Consider the following 14,301-nt stretch of genomic DNA (forward strand, 5'->3'; position numbering starts at 1 on the left):
CGGTTTGATTGAGTCTGTTCATGGGCAGTAATGGAAAAAGCAACACTGCCCACGCCCCCTAGCACCGGCTTAAGCAGTATTCAATCTTCAAATCTAAATGAGTTGAAATCAATGATCCCGAAGGACCAGAAAATATAACAACACTGAGATGAAGTCGGGGCGACTTTTTACGGCCGCCACACAGCACTTAACACACGCTGTTGTGAAGTAAATAAAATCTGGAAAGTAGATCCCTCGGAAGCACCGAGAACAAGGCAAATAGTGAAAATTGCAGACTCGGTTTGATTGAACACTGGTAGGACAAAGGAGCAGGTTGAAAAAAAATGAGCTCTGTTTCATGAACAGTATTAACATAATTTGTTTATTGGATTAAAGGAATATCTGAATATATATTGTAAATAACTTTAGGATAATGAATATCGATGTGCTTTTTTTCACACACAATCTTCTTTTCATGATTAAATAAATTAAATACGTTGACATCTCTAAATTGGGCAAGCTCAAAAAGGAAGTAATCCTGTTAAAGCGCGTACATTATCATAGAAAGACAACGGTCAAATTAGAAAAAGCACATTCTACGCACACAGTCCACTCGAATCGGGGACCAGAAGCGCTGTAATAATGTATATGCTTATTAGTCTAAGTTACAAAAAGTAACCCTTTAGAGATTTTATGTACCAAACATATAATAAAGCTGGATTTTGCCTTAAACGTATTGCATGATCATTATTTGAAATAGACTCGTGTAATTATTTAGAAGTTTAAGAAATATATTTGGAATGGAATATGTTGTCAGCAGAGTTTGTTTATTTTTATAATATAATATGTTCTGTAAGCTTATCAATTGCGCTCCAATACGGTGATCTGCTACCAGTGCTTACCGTGTTGGTTGGTATATTTGTTGTGTTTGCGGTTTCCTCTTTTTTTGCAAGAAATAACACATTTTCTATAAATACAGTGATATTAATTCATAATACTGGCTTGATTATACTCATTTCTAAAGTAAAACCAGTCGAAATGAGATGATGTTTGGTGTATTTTAGAGTGTTAATGAGGGACACCTCATAACCTTTTACTAGAACATAAAAAATGAACTGTATTTAATATAAAATATCTATCTTTTTATAATTTTTGTAGTCCTTATGAGAATAAAAATGGATTATTTTTAATATTACTTTCTTTTTCAAAGGTATGGGACCTGAAGGGTGTTGGTTGCACCTTTCATTATCTCTCAAGATCAGATTCAATTTAACCGAGTTTGCCCCATTATTTTGCTTGGTTGCGTTATAAGCTTCAAAGGATCTTTTCACAGATTTTTTTTAAACATATTTCGTGGAAATGGACCAACTATTGCGCTGTTTTTAATTTTCAACAGAAGCATAATTCTGTATTTTAGCACATCTGTTTCATCAATTTGTTAAGTTTATTTCATTTGGGACATTTTTACTTATATTTTTAACGTTGTTTTATTGCCAGGACATACTTCAGTCATCATTAAGTCTAAATGCCACCCTGTCACTTGGTTGTTGATATTTGACATTTACGTTTTTTGTTTCCCCCATAATTGGAATCTTATTTTACAGTTTTTATTAATTTTTGCAAGTATTTAGTAATTCTTGTGTTTTTGTTGTTGCAAGACCCTTATACAAACGAGTCAAAATTAATGGCAAAGTCCTTAACATCCGCCAACACTGTCAAATAATTATAGTCCGTAATTGCTGGTACCTGACATATGCGGTTAATAGAAATCTTTTTGTTAAAAAGCACATCTTTTTAATTAGTTTTTCCTCTGAATTTTTCAACTCCATGAAGAAGAAAAACTGTACAATTAAGAACGAAATAAAAACTGATGGCTAGCATAATGTTTTAGACGTCTCCTTTCTTTTCTAACCGTCCTAAAACAGTATGATTAATAGCTTGTCATATTAATGCCAGCAGCACTGCTTTAGTAATAGTTACATTTTCAGGAAGGCAGAAAATGTGTTGCACGTAGGAATGCACCCGTGTGGAACATCATTTACAACATAGCCTATATATGCAAAATAAATTTATAATCATAATGAACGAATTTTAAATCCTGTTTAAAGAAAAACACAAACAAACAGGTTCAATTTGAATAGCTACTTTCCAAGCAGGCAGCATGTACAAGTCCATGCCAAACCGCACAACCGATTACGTTTTGATGAGACAATGGTCAAAATCTTAGAAAAATATTAAATTTTAGAACCGAATAATCGATATTAGACACAGAAGTTAATTTGTGACAAAAAAAAAATGTTTTTCTGTGGTTTCTAGTAGCATAATAGTACTCTTTTTCCGACAAAGGATATTAGCTATTCATTAAGAAATATTGATGGAAAATGAGGTAAATGTGTTGCGTTGTCACCTCGGGAACAGAAGAATGATCGTTCGAGCCCTATTGGGATCCATTTACAATGCGACCGATTCTGAATGTTGCCTGGCATTAACGAAAGGAATTCGGGCGGTATATGTGCACAGGACATTGATTTTGGTGATTCAAAGTGGCTGTTGACAGTGTAATTAAAAAAAAAACACTTAACCTTTAACCTTTAACAATTATAATAAAACTTTATTACAATTCATAGAGTTTAGACACACCCCAGGTCAGCTTCGTCTTATTTACAGGTATCCAGCATTTGCCGAAAAGGTTGTTTTGAATCTGACTATTACACATGCTTTAAATTTTATTACAAAGGCTGGTAGATTCAAAGTTACGGCACTTGTAAAACCTTCGATAGAATATGACGTATATTTTCATTGGTAGGGCGACCAATTAATAAAAACTATCGCATGGTTGTTATTTTATGGTAGTTATTCGTAATACCATTGCAGCAGGTATATTTTTTTTCAGAATAACCCCTTCATGTATTAAGCAAAAACTGATTTCGGTATTCCGCCTGTGGCCTATATTTACAAGCATGCTTATTACTTCTTTAATATATCTCCAGATGCCATTGGTAAATGTGAATCTTGTTGCTAGAAATAATTGTCTTAATTCTTATTTTATGACAACTTACATATCTACTTTGCTGGGTTAACAAAAACTTACTTGTTTTTTTTTGCAATTAACGTAAAACAAAATTCATTAAAAGTCTTGACATTTTTACCAAGGAAATACTAATAGTTCAGCAATTTGCATAAAATATGCGTAGAGAAAGAAATATAAAAAAGAACAGATTTATTAAGAACATGTTTCAAAGATATGACTTATGTTGTTTATGTTATTTTGAAACCCTTAAAAAGATATTGTGCTGTAATGCCTAAATTTAAAATAATTTAATGGACAAAGCAGAGACATTGATGGAAGATAATTGTATATAATACTAAACAGGCTGGCAATTAACATTTTGACATTTTGCATATGTCAAGAAAAAACTTCCAAACTAGACATGGTGGAGAACATTATGAGCTTAATTATGACTAAATCAAAATACAATGTACATAAAATACACTTGTAATTCCTAAAACAGGAATGAGTGGATGATACGTTTGATTGATTTTACTGGTTTGCAAAATAACAACTAGTATATAATGTACATTCTGCAATTTATTGTAACCTTCTTAAAATTAAATAACCTTTAGGAATCCATTGTGTAAACATCCCAGAACTGTTGAAGAATTGTTTGATTTCATATTTCCAAAAGCAGCTACTATAAACTATTATTTATCGAGTACTTTTGTTGCGTTCTTTTCAACATTCACTTAGTACGCCGTATACACCTACTCGTATCTTGAACATTATGGTGTATATGCTGCTCAACGCTTGCTCAGTATACTTATTACAGTTGCTAAATGCTTGCTAAGTACGCTGAATGCAGATGCCAAACTCTCGCAAAGCATGCTGAACGTTTTAAAATTATGCTGTCGCCGGCTCAGTATGTTGTATACAGCTGTTCAACGCTCGTACAGTGTGGTATATACAGCTGATAAAAGCTTGCATATTATGCTTTACACAGTTGCTCAATGCTTGCTTAAGACGCTGTACAGAGTTGCTAAACGTTCGCACAGTATGCTGTATTCAGTTGCTTAACACTTGCTCAGTATGCTATATACAATTGCTTAACATTTGCTCAGTATGCTATACAAATTTGCTTAACACTTGTTCAGTATGCTGTATTCAGTTGCTTTACACTTGCTCAGTATGCTGTATACAGCTGCTTAACATTTGCTTAGTATGCTATATGCAATTGCTTAACATTTTTTCAGTATGCTGTATACAGTTGCTTAACACTTGTTCAGTATGCTGTATACAGTTGCTTAACACTTGCTCAATACGCTATATAAAATTGCTTAACACTTGCTCAATACGCTATATAAAATTGCTTAAAACTTGTTCAGTATGCTGTATACAGTTGCTTAACTCTTGCTCAATACGCTATATAAAATTGCTTAACACTTGTTCAGTATGCTGTATACAGTTGCTTAACACTTGCTCAATACGCTATATAAAATTGCTTAACACTTGTTCAGTATGCTGTATACAGTTGCTTAAAACTTGCTCAGTATGCTGTATACAATTGCTTAACACTTGCTCAATATGCTATATAAAATTGCTTAACACTTGTTCAGTATGCTGTATACAGTTGCTTAAAACTTGCTCAGTATGCTATATACAATTGCTTAACACTTGCTCAGTATGCTGTATACAGTTGCTTAAAACTTGCTCAGTATGCTGTATACAATTGCTTAACACTTGCTCAGTATGCTGCATACAATTGCTTAACACTTGCTCAGTATGTTATATACAGTTGCCTAACGCTAACTCAGTATGCTGTATACAGTTGCTCAACACTCGCACAGTATGCTGTATACATCAGCTCAATGACTGCTCAGTAGTTGTTTATAGCTACTTCATATTTGCACAGATGATTCAAAACAGAGATTAATGAAAAATGACAATTAACCTATGCTTTTGCTCTGAACGCGTTATAAAATGAGCATTTAAATAACACGTATATTACTTTTTAGTTTCATAATTTTGATATTGTTGAAGCACATACATCACAGACTGACGCGAAAAACTTTAAGCTTTTGTTTAGTGAAGTTTAAATAGAATAATTTATTGTTCAAAGTGGGCCGGTGGTCTAGTGGTAACACGCTTGACTGTCAATCCAGAAGTCCGGGGTTCGAATCCCGGTCCAGGCACTGGAAATTACTGAGTTGCTATAGAGTGTCTCTCACCTAACTAAGAAGCCTGTACTGGTTCTTCCCAGAAACGATGGCTTCGCGTGTACCGGTGCTATACACCGGGCACGTTATAGAACCAGACTGTCTATTCGCAAAGAGCTAGGCTAAGTTAGCCGGACAGGTCTGTATCTAAAAAGAATTTCTCTCTATCTGAAAATGGGTGGAGGGGGCTTTATCTCACTCTGTCCCTCTGGTCAGATCGCTCTGTGTCTGTACTAGTAGAGGATGAATTTCGCGCCCTGTGTGGCTGCGTTTGCTTTATGTAACGCGCCTTTGAACGTGTTTTTCAAGAAAAGTGCGCTCTATAAATCTGGTATGATGATGATAATAATAATAATAATAATAATAAAACGTGATGGTAACTATACTCATATACATGCTACTGTCACGTGAACAATTACGCCGACAAATATTTATGAAATTTAAATCAGAAATGGATTACTCTGACATTGCCCAATTACTATTTTAAATGTTGTATAAATTCAGAATTCTTTTTAGTGCAAACATGGAAAACTTATTATGGTTATATTTACTTTGCCATTATCTGAAATACGTTTACCAAAATTATGGAGAATTATGTTGACTCATATAATGCTATGAACAAAACTTGACTAACTTTCGGATGGTGTGAATTTGGACATTATTGCCAGTATCAGTTTATTCAGAATGGGTTGTTTCAAACTAACTGAAACCCCTGTCCGTTCTGCATTCTGATGCATGCTTTTCTTTTTTTCTCGAGATGATAAGATCATAACCTCTGTGGAGGAGTTTTGTGTGTAAATTGGGATAACATCACATGATAGTTTTCGGAGTAGTTTAGTCAACATGATCAAATTTTATGATTTATCACAAGTGTATTCAAAGTGGAATTTCAAATGCATAGCGAAAGGCGTCGTATGTCGAGTTTATAAATATTTTATTGAGATAAATTTTCAAGAATCTGAATTTACACATACATAAATGATAATGTATGCGAATGACATGAATACGATTATTATGCTTAATTAAATCATTAAAGCAGACGACACTTCAAATTCCATTTAACTTCTTTTTTATTCGCCCGAAAAATTGATATTACAGCAACATCATTTCTAGTAATGCATCATAATAACACATTTGACGGTAACCACTAAATAACAATAAAATTTTACCTACGCAGTTTGGAACCTTAATACATTTACCGAGTAGGTAACAAATAAATGTATATTGATGTTTTTATATATATATTGTTGTATATTTACATGTTGTAACAGTTTGATTATTTTGTTTACATGTAAATTGTTGTTCTTGATAATAAATTGTTGTTCTGGGTGTTTTGATTTCACATACAGTTAAGTCATAAACAGGTCATAAAACTGTTTTGATAGCGGTGAGATTCAAACAATTCCACTTGGAACATGATCGCATGTGAAAAGAAGTTCTTGTTTTATAACGAAATAGTCTCTTTCAATGTCATAACTGCAATTTCTCAGCATCAAGAGTGAAAAGAGGACCTATTTTGAAACAAAACAATAAATAGCACAACAAGTACACAATACCATTTCACTAAAAAAGCACTAATAGACACAAACTTATTTTCAATTTATACATTGTTAGCATAATTAACTAATCTTATAATCAGCGTCTCTCCTACGATGCAAATCTGAGGTCAATGAAAGACATTGGCGCCTTTCAGCGCAGCATGTATTTCACAGAACTCAATAGACTGTACACTTTATATTGTCTCTAATCTAGCTGTTAATTAAGGCACAACTAATGAAGCACAATATCAGGTCTATATCGGAAACAAACTGTGAAACAAAAGACTTTCAGTACAGTATAAATAACTAGATGCGCTATTTTGATAGTATAAGTTTATCTACTTCAAAGACTTGTTACCCTAGTTACATATTTGAAAATAGAATAATTACTACACAGTAGTTTTAGTTAAAAGTTTAAGTCTCATTAGTGTACAATGCACAGGTGGGTACATTTTTAAATTAATGTTTAACATACTGTAAAATCATTTAATTTCGTGGGCATGAAATTTCGTGGTTTTGGTCAAAACAGCAATTTCGTGAGGATGTGAATTCGTGGATTTGAACTTTTGAACATAAAATGAATGGGAATTTTACTTGTTCGTTGGGATTAAATTTCGTGGATTGACTCAACCACGAAATCCACGAAAATTAGTCCCCCGCGAATATTAATGATTTCACAGTATATATGCACACTGTCATATAAATAAAGAATTAGAGGAGACTACATAACTACACAGACATATGATATACTTTCCAAGATAAGACCATTCTCACGTAGAATAAGATGTATACTACAATGCAAAATTAACTGAATGATATACTGCCACACTGTTGTATTATGTAATAAGGTGTATACAACAAATTAGATGGTACATCAATATACTGATAGATTATTTGAAAAGCACTGAATTCCATAAATGCGTATCATAGATTTAAATTATCGACCTCATTAAAAATCATTGAAAAAAATATTACTATGAAAACACCCCAGTCTACAGCAATTTGAATACACTTTGCCTAGCTGTATTTATTAAAATACGCATTAAAAAAATTGTGGAACTCTGTTAATTCTGACAACTACAATATATGGTGGTGTCTAAAACTACTTTATCTAAGAAATAGAGATGATCTGTCACAGGTGCACAAATGGTACACAAGTATGAAATTCAAATACTGTGTATCTTCTCTGATCAGATCAAGAATGAACAGAGTAACAAATTTCTCCAAATATCTAGTAAACCGATTTTCTAAGAGTAAAACAATTCCATACCGTAAATAAATGTAACAACTGCCTTTATAACATATTATCGCAATGAGCTCTGTTAACTGATCTCAAAAAGGCTTGAAACTTGTTAAGATACTTTAAGTTAGGTCTGAGATATGACTCGTCTTACATATTTTTAAATACAACAAATTATTTCTAACTTTTAACATTTCAAAGCAGGTTCTTGCTAATATACTTGTCATAAACAAGTATTTAAGGTTTTAAAATTCACTTAAGCTACTACAATCAATTGGATATAACGTATTCACCCTGGCAAGTAGCTGCTGTCTTTCCAACATGTACATAGGACAGTCAAGCAATGCATGCTTTTTTTTAATTTTCAATGGTACAAGCACAGAATTGACAGACCAGCTCATTCTCTGGTGTGTTAGTGTAACGCCCTGTTTGCATCCTCATTGGGCCACGCCACACCTGAATTTAGCTAAAGATGATCTGTAGGCAAATGCCATATAACTTTCACAATAATATTCTGTTCCGTAGGAATTCTTAAAAAGCCTGTATGTTCTAAGCTTACCTATGGGTTTTTTAGTCACATCGGTATTCCATTTAATAATATGTTCATGAATAAGTACCTTACCTTCTTTATCTATGAATTTGCTTTATGAAAACGGTATATCAAAATATGCATGTAAACGAAAAAAGATTTTAACTTCTCTTGCACTGTAAATTTCCAGTTCCTACACGTTGCATTCCCAAAGTTTGTAATTGATTCTAGCAGCATCATACCTTAAACACCTATTCCAATTTCAGTTGATCAACTATAATAGGCTTCCAACCCATGCACTGCAGCATTTGGCGTGTACTTCCCTATACCCGTAACGAATCTCATTGTCCTGTTTTGTATAGCATTGGCACATGGCAATCTGCGCTCACCCTATACGTAGGACCCATAAGATGTAGCTGTGACTACGCACGAGTAATACAACTTTGTATTAACGCTATAGGGTAAGCCACCGCTATTTTTGAAACAAGCAATGAGAAGCCCCAAGGCACGACCAGCACTCTGAGCAAACACTTCTGCTGTTACATTGTAATCAAGAACGCCCAATTAGTATAATGCCAATTGTTGTTGTGTGGAAGACCCCGGCCTCTCCATGCATCATTTCGTCACTGGCGGGCGCACGGGTAGAACCACTTACCTTCCGTAAGCCAACTGATTTGCTTTCTCACATGAAGAATTCATTGAGAAATGACAACATCAACCGAAAGTCGCAGTTTTTAGAATAATATCACCAGCGTACAGTAAAATACAGATTAGTTCATTACCATTCTGAGTATTCTTTAAAAAAAAACCTGCCAGATCATTGATGTATAAATTAAACAGCAACAGTTGATAATGAACAATCCGACGGAAACCGGTGTTTACAGCGAACCGATATGTATAAGGCCATTGATTCAAATACAAGATGAAATCTCATGGTACAACGCTTTTACTGCAAAGAGCATTTTTGACATGCAAATATCGGCTAATTTACCCCAAAAGACAATTACTGGTCTTTCTACGGAAACTTATTTGCTCCTGGACAACAAGATTGTTAGCATTTCATAATCTCTCATCTAATATACTTGTATGTACTTTGTACATAATTACAGCTGATATAATTCCACGGTATGCCAATAGATCTCTGGGATCTTAGAACCAGACTTCGGTATTGGGTTAATAATACGTTTAGATTTTTTTCCTGTTTAGAAACAAACATTACATTGGCTATGTAATACTAAACAGATTTTAATAACCGCTGAAGGTATCATATCAACCCCATCAGCTTTACCATTTTAAGCTTTTTCAATCGCCTTAACTATTTCGAGAATGTTTAATATTTTGGTCCAACTCATCATTTACAAAAGTGACATCAGAAGCACTCCTTTCTAACCTGTTATAACTATCAACATTCAATAAGCTACACAAATCATGTTTCCATTTATCAAGAACATCTTTCAAATTGCTTGCTGTAATACCATCATCTAGAACAACCTGTATTGGTATGGAATTATAGCGGTCAGAAACAATGCCCCTATATTCTGGTCAGTTTCTAAAAACAAAGACAAATATCAAACGGAATGCCACGTACCAAAATCGTAGCCTCCCCAAAACGAAACCTACAGCACGCAGACGTGCACACCACAAACACACACACACACACACACACGTGCAGACACACAAAGCCAACACACGAGGACAAAACGAACAAACAGAGGAACACACACACATACACGCGCGCACTAAGTCTAATAGCAAGTACTTCTGTATAGTAGCTTAAACCAGTGTGCTCTTTTACATATTTGCACCTCTCTGTCACACTGTTTCCTAATACATACATATTCATATTTCAACAAGCCTTTGCATTTAAACCATTTTCTTACAGCAGCATGTACATTTTGAAAAAAATTCTGGGAGGTCGGCTATTCCAACATGGTTTTGGCTTTCTAATTTTCTCAGCAAAATACAAACTAGGTGTAACAGATTTATATGGTAACATGAAATAAATCTCCTTCTTAAGAATGTCACACCAGCCATCATGGACTGTGTCAATGTCTGACTGCTTCCGGAATCCCTGTTCTAGTTTGTCAATCAGACAATTAATTTCTGCTAAAGTACTATTATCTATCAAAAGTGAATCTGGTATATTCTCCAGAACGAATTTATCAAAATTCATTGGGTGATTATTTTGTTAGAGCTTTGGAATGCAAAACGACATCCATAGCAATATGAAACAGAAGAACAGAATGGTCAGGCACATTTTTGCAAACGTATTTTGAATACCTAATGACATCAAAACATCAGATACATGTAGGTCAGCAAAACCAGTAAAATACTGCAAGTTTTCATGACGTATTACATAATTGTCAACAACATGAGTGTGTTTATAAAAAGTATTGTGTATAGATATAAAATACTTCACACTAGATCACGTTATGAATATAAAGGACCTCTCAAAACTGGATGTTTTATAATAAATAGTTGTTACTAGGTATGTTGCTTAATTGTGATTTTATCTTGCAACTTTTTCTAGACTTAAATCAGTAGATAATAAACATTTTTTATAAAAGTAAGCATAGTAAATATTGAAGAACGCAACATGTCAGTAAACGTTATTGGCAGCGGACGATTTCAACGCATAGGTTCGTTCTTTCTTAGTGCAAAGATTTATTGTTGTAATAAATTTCAAAACGTTCGAAACACATCCGGTACAAAGACTTTAACACTTATTTAATATAACTTCATTTGCATGTTTTGAATTTTCTCCGAAAAGATAAACATGCCATATTTCTTTACTTTCTGTACCCATTCCACCCGTAAAGTGGTTTAATTTATAAAAGCCGATTCCGTCCAGATCAGTAAATATCGTAAGACTTCAGTAATTTCATTTGGCAGTAAATGAAACTAGAACATATACCATCTCATTCTCAAAGAAACTAACTGGAAAAGACCACACTGGTGACTGCTAAAGGACGATGAAAAACAAACTTTCTTAAAACACTAAAATTATAACTGATTTCCAAGAAGCAAGTGAAGAAAAATATACCTGTCAACGACAAGTCAGCTAAAGAACAAATGAAATGAGCCTGATTGCTATAGTGTTTGAAAACAGATGGAACAAACGGTAATCAAAAATCTATAAATACATTTCGGGGAATAAATTACTTTACCTGTTAAAAACTACCTGGAAAAGCGAATAAAATTTTGACCTATTGCTTTGAAATCGGCTTTATGAAAACGATTCATTAGGCATACAGTTTTAGAGGTTACGACATTTTACTGATGGCATTCAATATCAAAAGGAGAAATAATTGGTCTTTTTGCTACATGTTCCTGCCATCAAGTTCTAATGAATCGCAGGAAAAAGCAATATCTTCATGATTTACGTTCCATAAAAACAACTTTTATAGTCTTGCACTTAACAAGCTTAATATAAATGACATTTACATTTTAATAAGTATTGTTCAGGGCCGTTGTAAACAAAAGACACCCAATCATAGTCGAACGGATTGCTTTAAATGACGCGATAATGAATTTAATCATTACAACAAATATACACGTAAACCATTCATGTCACAATATAAATATGACATTGGAGATATAAAAAGCATCGCACCTTAGTTTACTAAAGCATAAAATATGAAAGATGCTATCTCTGGAGTCAAAGTGGGTACATTCGCCTTAAATCATATCTTAAAATCATATAGTTATATCGCCATGCCAGAACTCACAAGTAGAACCATAAATCTTTTGGAAACTGAATCACGAGCTTCACTCTGTTTTTTGCAGCGCAGATGTAATCTACATTCCCTATTCATGTGGTATTTATTGCTACATTTTGATTCAGAATGGTACTTTTCAGTCTAAAATGACTAAAATATTGCATAATTTAATCATACAAATATTTAAGCAGTATAATATGCATTTATCTACAAAATAACAAGAATGTTAAATTCAGTTTAAAGGTGTAATTACTGTTTTAAATATGCAGTAGTGGAAGTCATTTGTGATACAAAATTAGCAAAAGAGTTATCGCATTAAAATAGAACCTAAGGAACACTTGTAAAAGACGTAACCCAAACGTTGTATTACTTAAACCTACCTTTGTACAACTTGAAGGAAAATTATTCAAAATAAATTATAACGCATGTGTTCTGCGTAAACTGTGAACAAATGTCTTTGTAGAAACAGAGTACACATTTGCAAAGTTTATTACTGTACAAATGAATTACATTTAAAGAAGTACCCGATTTTTCACGTTAAGAAAAGAAAACGAATGGCAGAGAAAATGAATGGCACAGCGGACACAGATGCATATTTTAGGATTAGCTATTATTTGGTCCACTTTGTAGTGGTATTCTAATAAATAAAAGTGTATGGAAAGAATAAATGTTATGTAAGATCTCATAATAAAGTTTGATAATCTGAAATTGGTGTATAGTTTTGTTATCAGAGTAATTATTAAGCTGTTTATTTAGTCTATTTTGACATTACCTTCTTCAGCCGCGTTCAATTTATTCAAATTCAAAAATATTAATTCCCTCAAAAGACTATAAAGAATGGATCGATCAGAAGAAAATAGCGTCCATTTTGCATTGAAATATTTTTGACTTGCCGGTGCGTAATTGAATGGTGCAAGGAGATATAAATGTAGGTCTTTAATACAGTAGAACTTTCTGGAATAATAATACGTATGTTACAGATATATTAAAGTAAGCAAACTATATTCAAGCTTCGTTAAAGGATATGAGTCTAAAGCAAACATTTATTACTGATACTTATTTATACTAAATGTAAACAAGGACAAATATTCAAAACGAATAGAACGGAGAACCCTAAATCAAAACCCTACAGGAGTGTATGATTTTCGTGTGAACATAATGGATATATTCGCACAAAAAGAACAGAGACAAAAGTGAACAAAGACGATAGGGATAAAGGAACATATTCACACACCACTAACCATTCAAAGGTGTTGCCCTACTGTGTTCCTTTGTTCGTTTTGTCCTCGTGCGTATGTTCTGTTTGTGTCTATGCATGTGTGTGTGCTGTCTAGTGAGCGTCCGGATGCTGGCTGTGGGTTGTGCTTCTGGGAGGTTTTTGGAACGTGGCTTTGCTTATTGGATATTCATCCTTGTTTTTTGAATGAACACAACTTCAAACTACAACTAAAGTCAAATTCCTTTTATAAATAAGTGTTTTACTGCGGGTTTCAACTATTTTTATTGAGTTAAAAATACAAATATATGAACTGATTTTTTTATATAACTGTTTCACATTTTTTTATTTTTGACGGCTTTAGAATATATTAGAAATAGACGTGATGATTATTATTATTTTAAATACATTTCAAAGATTATTCTACCTCAAAACTCTTGTGATCTTTGTCTTTCAACTTCAAGACAGACTTAAATAGACAACACTGTTCAAAGAAAATCAGTCATTATTTCATGTCTTTAAATGTAATTAAAATGGATTTTAGTGATTTTATATAATATTTCTAAAGGGATCATTGAAAAAGGGAAAATAATATAAGGCAAATTAAGGATATAAATGACAGTATATATGACGTTCGTTTGAATCTTATTAAAGTTTGAGCAGATATAAAGAGTTTAGACGTAAAATTGTTTTCAGTTTCTAAAGTAGACATTAAATATCATACATTAAAATCAGAAATTACATATTATATGTTACAAAACTAACCATAGATTATAAGTAAACTTGGTTGCATAATGTGTAGGTTGGCAACTCTTATAACAAGAGTCGAATATATTTAGACCTAGCTATTGTTACAATTCACTTCCACC

Source organism: Mercenaria mercenaria, chromosome 9 (assembly GCF_021730395.1).
Source record: "Mercenaria mercenaria strain notata chromosome 9, MADL_Memer_1, whole genome shotgun sequence".
Classification (NCBI taxonomy): Eukaryota; Metazoa; Mollusca; class Bivalvia; order Venerida; family Veneridae; genus Mercenaria; species Mercenaria mercenaria.